Genomic DNA, 8,633 nt, shown 5'->3' with positions numbered 1-8,633 from the left:
AACAACAAAAAACAAAACATGCAACCTGAAATTATGTTTTATTCGGGGGCTATACTGAGGTCTATAGCACAGGAGACAGCCTCTCAGATAGCTCTGAGCAACTGTTCCAATGAGGTAAGAGAGGAGCCAGGATATTTAGGAGTTTTTGTTGGAGGAAAAAAAAAGAAAACCAAACCCATATCGTTGAACATCAAAAAATTACTGCTAATCACAAAAAAACAGACAACTTAATGAATTTCGTGCTTTTCTATGTATGGGAAGATGCAAGGGTCTGCATCATTGAAATCATTCGTTTCATATGCACCTTAACTATATAAAGAAAACTATCTAAAGAAAACTATATCTATCTATCTAAAGAAAACTAAACTATCTAAAGAAAAATATAACTATTTTTCTCCATCCTGAAGAATTCCCCTCAGGGAGCACCGTGCAGAGGCTGATGGTCTGAGGGCAGGCAACGTTCATAGTTTACTGGAATGGCAGGAAACAAGTTTTGTCCACATATACTTTGTATTTCAAGAGATGAGGTCTAAAGTAGGTATGTGTATGGACTCCTGAGCTGTGATGAGTAGTTTGTCTAGTAGGTCAGGGACCTAGAAGGAGTGAGATGGGAAGATTAGAGACAAAGGGGTCTGAGGAGGGTGAACCTGTGTGCATGAGCACAAGTGTGGGTATCTTCGTGTTTCAAGTCAGGGTCCACCAAAAGCATCCACATCAGAAGATGCACTCAGCAGCCATGTGGACAGGATGACATAGCTGGTGGATATCAGCTAGGCTCGGTCTCTTATAACTCCACTGCTTGTGTGATTGACAGCATGGGCTCCATCTGTCCAAGGCTGATCTAACTTAACATTTACCATGTCACCAACTGTGCCACGTGGTACCATCCCTTGGAGGAAAACAGCCAGCCTCGTGGTGGCAAATTGATTACATCTGATCTCTTCTATTCTGGAGGGGACAGTGATTCATTCTTACTATAGTTTATGCCTATTGCACACGTGGTTGTAATTCACTGCCTGAAGTGTCTCTGCCAGCACCACTGTGAAGGCTCACTGAATGCCTGATTTTCCGTGAGTTTGAATGACACATAACCATGGGTACCTAAAACGGAATCCACTAGTTCTACCATATACCAGACCGTCCAAAAGTAGTCAGCCAGGTAAATGTTTGGAATGCCCCTTTAAAACCTCAGCCCTGGCACCGTCTTGGGAATAACATTCAGGGATAGGACATTCTTCTTCCTCCGGGGATGCAGTCTATGCATTGTGCCAATAAGGAGAATACACAGGCTCTGGAATCAAGGGGTAGATGAAGAGTGCCTCTTCTCACGTTGACTCACAGTGAGCAGGTTGCCAACTTGCAACCTGAGGCTCTACTGGGTCCAAGGGCCTGGTTCACGGAAAATGAATGCTTGTTCCAGCGGATGAAGTAAGGTTTCAGCTTCTCTGGATTTCTTTTGTCCTTTTTGCAACTTCTTAAGTAAGATACTTACATGGATCTTTAATCTTCAGCCTTTATTTCTCTCTAACACGAGCATTTAAGGCTATAAATATCTAAAGAGTGTTTGTGATATGGTAGTATATTGTCATTATTTTTCATTTCTGCATACTAAGTGATTTCCACAAGAGTTTCTTCTTTAACACATCAGTTATTTAGATGTTATTTCATGAATTTCCAAATATGGTATTTTTCTAATTTTCTTTTGGTTAATTCTTTCTTTTCTCTTCTTCCTTAAGAAAGAAGTCCACTTTCTTTAATGTTGTACAGAAAGTATGTGTAGAACCAAAAATAAAGTAAACATTATCACATTTGTTTACATCACAATCTAGTTTTTCATATTAGCTTTGCTATTCAAACAACAGAAAGTAGGTGGTCATTTAGGGATTGGGAAAGAGATAAAACCAAAAAAACTTTTCTAGCATATTTATTCTACACTGTGTATAGCTGTGCTCACAAAGACAGCTTCTCTTTTTTTTTAATTGTTTTTTATTGGAGTATAGTTGATTTACAATGTTGTGTTAGTTTCTGCTGTACAGCAAAGTGAATCAGTTATACATATACATATATCTACTTTTCTTTAGATTCTTTTCCCATATAGGTTATTACAGAGTATTGAGAAGAGTTCCCTAAGGAGCCCACCTGCCACAACTAAGACCCGGCGCAAACAAACAAACAAACAAATAAATATATAAGTTCCCTGTGCTATACAGTAGGTCCTTATTAGTTATCTTTTTTTGTTTTGGCTGCTTTGGGTCTTCCTTGTGGTGTGTAGGCTTCTCATTGTGGTGGCTTGTCTTGTTGCGGAGCACGGGCTCTAGTTGCGTGAGTTTCAGTAGTTGTGGCGCACGGGCTCAGTAGTTGTGGCGCACGGGCTTAGTTGCTCCGCAGCATGTGGGATCTTCCCGGTCCAGGGATCAAACCCGTGTCCCCTGCACTGGCAGGCAGATTCTTAACCACTGCGCCACCAGGGAAACCCAGTTATCTGTTTTATATACAATAATGTGTATATGTCAATCTCAATCTCCCAGTTTATCCCTCCCCACCAAGACGGCTTCTCTTACTTCTCTGCTGAGCAGGAATTCAGTTGTGTATAAAATTGAACCTGCTCAAAAGCTGGGGGAGACTAGATATGATGGGTCCATATCTGGGTGTATTGTTATACAGTTCAAACAGTGGTGCAGCTACCACCTCGTAATTTTTAAGGACTGCAAACAAGGCTTTCTCTTGAAGTTGAACCAAAAACAACTTCTTATGTTCCTTAGGTTTTGTAACATGTGCAGGGATATATGGATACTGAGAAGGTACAAAATTTGGTCTCCACCAGTTACCATTGCAGTCATCAATGTCCCAGTCTTGCAGGACTCCATCTTGACGACCCAATAGCTCTGTCATTAAGCATTTTTGTCCGTCGACTTCATCTTCTCCTATGTTAAGCTACCACCAGGTAATTCGAAGAAAGTTGTTCCCAGCTGTAGCAGCAACACATGGGGTAGCCGGTGCTCAGGAACAGTCAAAACCCCTTCTACAGTCCTCCTCCTGCCAATTTTATCAAGTTCCTCACTCATGCGCTGAAATCTGGCTGCAACAGAGCTGTACTTCTTTTTTTAATTATTATTATTTTATTTGATAAATAATATCTGGCCGTTTATTAACCAATGGAGTTATTGCACAACAAACTACCTCACATCTTTCAGGAAGCAAAACCACTACCTTTGAAAAATAAAGACGTCACCCACTGAATTTGAACACAATTAAAATGTGCTTTAAATATTTCTTTGGGGGAGGGGACACAACATTTCCAGTCAATTAAGAGAAGCATTGTGGAGTCCAAGTCTTTTATTTTCTTTACACCCATCATGCCACGAATTCATAGGGAATGGGCTCCAACAGTTCAGACTCCTTTCCATTGGTTCTCACGACGTGTGCTTCTCTGGGTGGAGCAGGCTGGCGCTTCAGTCGAACACAAGTACCCTTCTGTCTGGCTTCCCTCTTTTTCTGATCATTTTCCTTCACACGTTTCACGAAGCAGTCTCGGCTCTCAGAGTGCCTAATATACTTGCTAGGCACATGAATTCTCTTGGCAAGAATCTTGCCCTTGTTCGTCTGTGGCACCACGGACATGCTGGCGAGCTCGAGCACTGGAGGCAAGGGGAAAGGGAGAGGCAGGGAGATGTTCCCTGTGCCGACAGAGGTTATCTGCATTCCACGGAACAGCCGCCGCCCTTCACTAACAGGAGAGCGCAAGAGCTGGTTAATGCTTTCTAATTTAATTGAATCAGGGAGTGAATCAGTCTTTTGAGATCTGATGAAAATAACCTTGTGGGATCTTTTTTCATAAACGCTCCCTGTGAGATTCACTGTTGTTCTATTTCTGCCCACAAGTTAAGCTTCTTGGTTGCAGAGTTTAGTCAATAGAGTAACGTCTTGATCTGAATATTGCAGAAAGTAATGTGTCAAATATCCCACGGAGGGAGTTCCCTGGAAGTCCAGTGGTTAGGACTCCCGCTTTCACTGCCCAGGGCACAGGTTCTATCCCTGGTCGGGGAACTAAGATCTCACAAGCCACGCAGGGCAGCCAAATTAAAAAAAAAAAAAAAAAAAAAAAATTCATGGAGAGTAGCATTGTGAATTTCTCTTTGTAGTTCTGTCCGTTTTCATTTATATACAGTATTTTGACTATTTAGTTAGGTTCACACAAGTTTGTATTTGCTTTATTTTCCTGGCGTAATAAACCTTTTATCATAATGGAGTGATCCTCTTTATCTGTAGTAATGCTTTTTGCATTAAATTCTATTTTGCCTGATAATAACATGGCTACATCTGCTTTCTTTCCCTTAGTTTGTCTAAATACAAGTATATCCTTTTGCATTCCTCTACTTTAGATCTTTCTGAAAATTAAACCTTTAGATATTTCTTGTCAGCAGTATAACGATTTCTATAATCCATTCTGACAATCTGTTTTTTGTTTGTTTTTTGGCCGAGTGGCTTGTGGGAACTTAGTTGCCTGACCAGGGATCGAACCCGGTCCCTGCAGTGAGAGCACCGAGTCCTAACCACTGGACCGCCAAGGAGTTCACTCTTGTCCTTTTTAAATCAATGTTTTTAGTTATTTGTATTTTATATACTCTTTTACAATTTATATGGTAATCGGCGCTCTCTTTGGATTATTTTGTCCATCTTATTTTGTGCTTTCTTTTCTATTTTTATTCCTCTCAGGCTTTTTTTGGATCAATTAAATATTCTTTCTAATTACTTTCTTAATTTTTACAAGTATGGGACATATTTTCAGCTTAATAATTTTTACCCTGATATTTTGACATTCATATTTAACTTAGTAAAATCTACAATGAATAGCTTTACGGTCCTTCAAACCACACAAGGATATTTGAATATATGAACCTCACTTCCTCTCCCTCTTACGTGTTCATCTTGCTCTTTGAAGCCCAGCGGACAGTATTATTGTTTTACACTGTCAGTGTTCTTCATTCTTTCCGGCATCTCCAATCTTTTTTCTGGATTGCTTTCCTCCTGTCCAAAGTACGTTCTTTAGAATCTCCTGAAGTTCTGTTGGGGGCACACCCTCTGTAGTCCTTCCTCGGTGTCCTGGGGGGACTGGTTCTAGGAGCCCCTGGGGATGCTCAAGCCCCTCATATAAAATGGTGTAGTATGAGGAATACAGTCGACTCCCCTCTGGGCAGACTTCACTGCCGGATCGAAGTACTTGTGCACAAACGTTGGAGAAAGAGAATACACAGTAAGAGGAGACCTTAGGTTGTTAAATAACCAGAGACTTTCCTGCTTATTATAACTCATGACCTGACTGCCTGAAAGATTACTCACGCCCGAAAATAAGCAAGACGCTGTCTCCAGGAAGAAAAGTGAAAATATTCTTTAGAGGAAATTGGGCAGCTCTGAAGCATCTGCCTGTGTCTGCTGGACTCACATTAATGCCTCAGGGCAGGTTAAATGTGCGAGGCACAGGCTGAGTCTCAGAGCCTGAGGGCCAAGGACTCCTGGAATGCTGGGGGTGGTGGGAGGAGAGCTTAAGGGCCAACAGGTGGGGAGACAAGAAAAGGCTGGAGGTCCCAGCTTCATTTTAGGCTGGAAGGAACAGGTTTCCTGTTTAGAAAGGCTGGGGAGGAAGTTTTACATGATAAATGCAAATATCTACAGGATGTGATCAGGCCCCAGGGCAGGAGAGAAAGCTGGGTCTTGGGAGATAGACTAAAAGACCTGCAGAATTAACCCCTTTCATTGTTGTGATAGACTAAAAGACCTGCAGAATTAACCCCTTTCATTGTTGTTGTTACGGTCTCTTGCCCAGTCCATCCTGAGGGAGGAGAAGGGGTACCAGAAGTGAACACAAATTCGTAGAGTTTGTGTTCCAAAAGCGTTGCATGTGAATGCAATTCCTTGTAAACACTTTTGGTTGTTCTACCCCTGCTCGTGACACTGCATGATTTTTTTTTTTTTTTAACCTAACCCTGATGTGCTCTCAGGGACCCTAATTCCACCCCAAGCCCTCTTTGACCAGAACCAGAAGGTGGGAGATTTATGCCTTGGGGCAAGACTGCAAATGGCTCTGATAAGGATGCCGAAGAGCAATTTGCCAGATCACTGACCCATACCGCATCCCTGATACGCTATTCCTCTGCCTGAGGAAGACACCTGGGTACCTCTTCGGCGAGGCAGCTGTAAACACTGGGGCTGTTCTTTGGCTGCCTTTGCGGTTGTCCGACGTCTTCTGCTAGGATACATCTGGTTTGTGCTTGAAGTGGATGTGATTAAAGAGGGGTCTGAGAGGCCCCTTCACCTCTACATTCCTTCATCTTTATGGGTGGCACAACTCCCTTCCCCCCCAGGATGTGGGATTATTTGTGAGTTATGATTTTGGTCAGGGGAAGCAGGTTCAGAGGTTTCCACTTGACCTTGCCCACTGCCATAGCTCTTCCCCACAGGCTAAGGACCACGTAGGGGTTCTTCCAACTGTCAAGCATGTCCATTGCAATTCTGTGTTTGTGGATTGGGGAAATGACCATCAGGTGGATCCATGGACATGGTAGACTCACTAAGGAGGCCTGGTCCAGGACTCCGTTATTACCTGGCCCCGGTAATGATGATGCTTCAAGCCTCGGGCTTTTTTTTTTTTTTTTTTTGGCAGCAACTCGAGGCTTGTGGGATCTTAGTTCCCCAACCAGGGATTGAACCTGGGCCCACGGCGGTGAAAGCGCTAAGCCCTAATGATTGGACCGCCAGGGAACTCCTAAACCTCAGGATTTCTTTCTTTCTTTCTTTTATAGTTTAGTGTTTTATTTTGAAATTTTTTTTAAGTACAAAAAAACCAGAATAAGGGGCTTCCCTGGTGGCGCAGTGGTTGAGAGTCTGCCTGCCGATGCAGGGGACACGGGTTCGTGCCCCAGTCCGGGAAGATCCCACGTGCCGCAGAGCAGCTGGGCATGGTGAGCCATGGCTGCTGAGCCTGCGCGTCCGGAGCCTGTGCTCCGCAACGGGAGAGGCCACAACAGTGAGGCCCGCGTACCACAAAAAAAAAAAAAAAAAAAGCCTATTTTCAGATTAGGCAGTTTATTACTCACACAGAGAGTGAAAGTGAAAAGTCAGAGGTGCCAGATCCTGTGGCCCTTGTGGATGATGTCTGGTGCCCAGGCTGTGACGCAGCTAAACAGCTTAGAGCTGGCAGCCGCGCTCTAAGTGGGAGGAGGGGTGGCAGGCCGAATTCCGAGGTGGCCCCCCAAGAATCCACCCCCTGATGTACATGCCTTCCCTGTGTAACTCCCTCCCCTTGAGTGTGGGTGCCCTCTCTCCTGGCGGAAGCGCTATGGGCGGAGGTAGGCAATTCCACACCCAGAGGATGTCTGTGTTGACTGACCTTTATTCCCCAACACCGCTGGCCTGTGACACTGACCAGACAGGTAAGGTAAATGCAGATGCTGTAGAAATCACTAGCCCTGCATCTTTCAAATCTTTATGGAACTAATTTCTGCAATGTCCTCCGGGGCACGGAATTGTTTTTAGGTTATTATCTTGGCTGTAGGAGGCCCTTTCCAGGACTCCGACTGGCCATTCCTACCATAATAGACATTATTCCTCTGGTAAGGGAAGCAAGACTGGCCAAATAGCCACAAGGTGTGTCTGGGATCCCACTTGACCCTCTGTGAGATGGACTCTGGCCAAGACTTATCTTCCTCCTGACCTCCCTAAGCCTCTCTGTCCAAAGAATCCTAGTACTCCAGGGATTAGGCTCAGATAAGCACCATTATCTACAAATGTGGCTTTCAGTAAAATGAGCACAGACTGAGATGAAAGAATCCAATTCCAGATCCTCTCGTTTGCTAGGTGTATACCAGGCAAGATCCTTAAGCTTCCTGAGCCTGTTTGCTCATCGATAAATGAAAGCCAAAAATATTCTTCTGATAGTTTCTTGTTTGTGCTGCTGTGATAAAATTACGTACCAAGTGCTTTCCACACTGCCTAGAATATAGCCTAACGACCATCAGTACCACTCGTTTCTTCTTCTGGAAAGTGTAAAGAGGAACAGAAATGTATATTACGTTTATTTGTATTTTAACAACCCACATTGTCAGTTTTTAATTATTCCTCATTTATTTCCAACTTTTGTTGTTTTTTAATAACAGAATTTAGGGGTAGGAATTTAGGACTAGGTCACCCATCAAGTTGAAGGAATATTCTTACATGACAGATTGGATAGATTAAGTCCTCAAGAATCAAATGAATTGATCCTTATTTTCAAATAATTGAGCTATAAGATTTATCTTTTACTTCTATGTTTATGATTCAAAATTTTTATAGATTATACTCCATTTAAAGTCGATTTATCTTTTACTTGCTAATATATAATCTCTATCCCTAGCCTAGGATTTAATTTGGAAAAGTTTTTTTTTTAAATGCATAACTCTAGAATATGTGTGCTTATGACCATAGCTGTTAGGAATGTGAATTGGTAAAGCATTTCTGTAGAGCAGATGTTATGGCTATTTAAAACAGATTTCAGTGGGAATTCCCTGGTGGTCCAGTGGTTAGGATTCCGAGCTCTCACTGCTGAGGAACTGGGTTCAGTCCCTGGTCAGGTAATAAGATCCCACAAGCCGTGTGAT

At 42.9% G+C, this 8,633-nt stretch overlaps 1 pseudogene; it reads right to left on the bottom strand.

Annotated features, from left to right (window-relative positions):
- Positions 1-2,427: 2,427 nt before the first annotated feature.
- On the bottom strand, positions 2,428-3,101 carry LOC116764059 (annotated as a pseudogene).
- Positions 3,102-8,633: the final 5,532 nt, after the last annotated feature.

The sequence above is a fragment of the Phocoena sinus genome, chromosome 13, assembly GCF_008692025.1.
Source record: "Phocoena sinus isolate mPhoSin1 chromosome 13, mPhoSin1.pri, whole genome shotgun sequence".
Lineage (NCBI taxonomy): Eukaryota > Metazoa > Chordata > Mammalia > Artiodactyla > Phocoenidae > Phocoena > Phocoena sinus.
The sequence above is the reverse complement of the archived record's forward strand: the minus strand, read 5'-3'. Positions and strand labels throughout refer to the sequence as shown.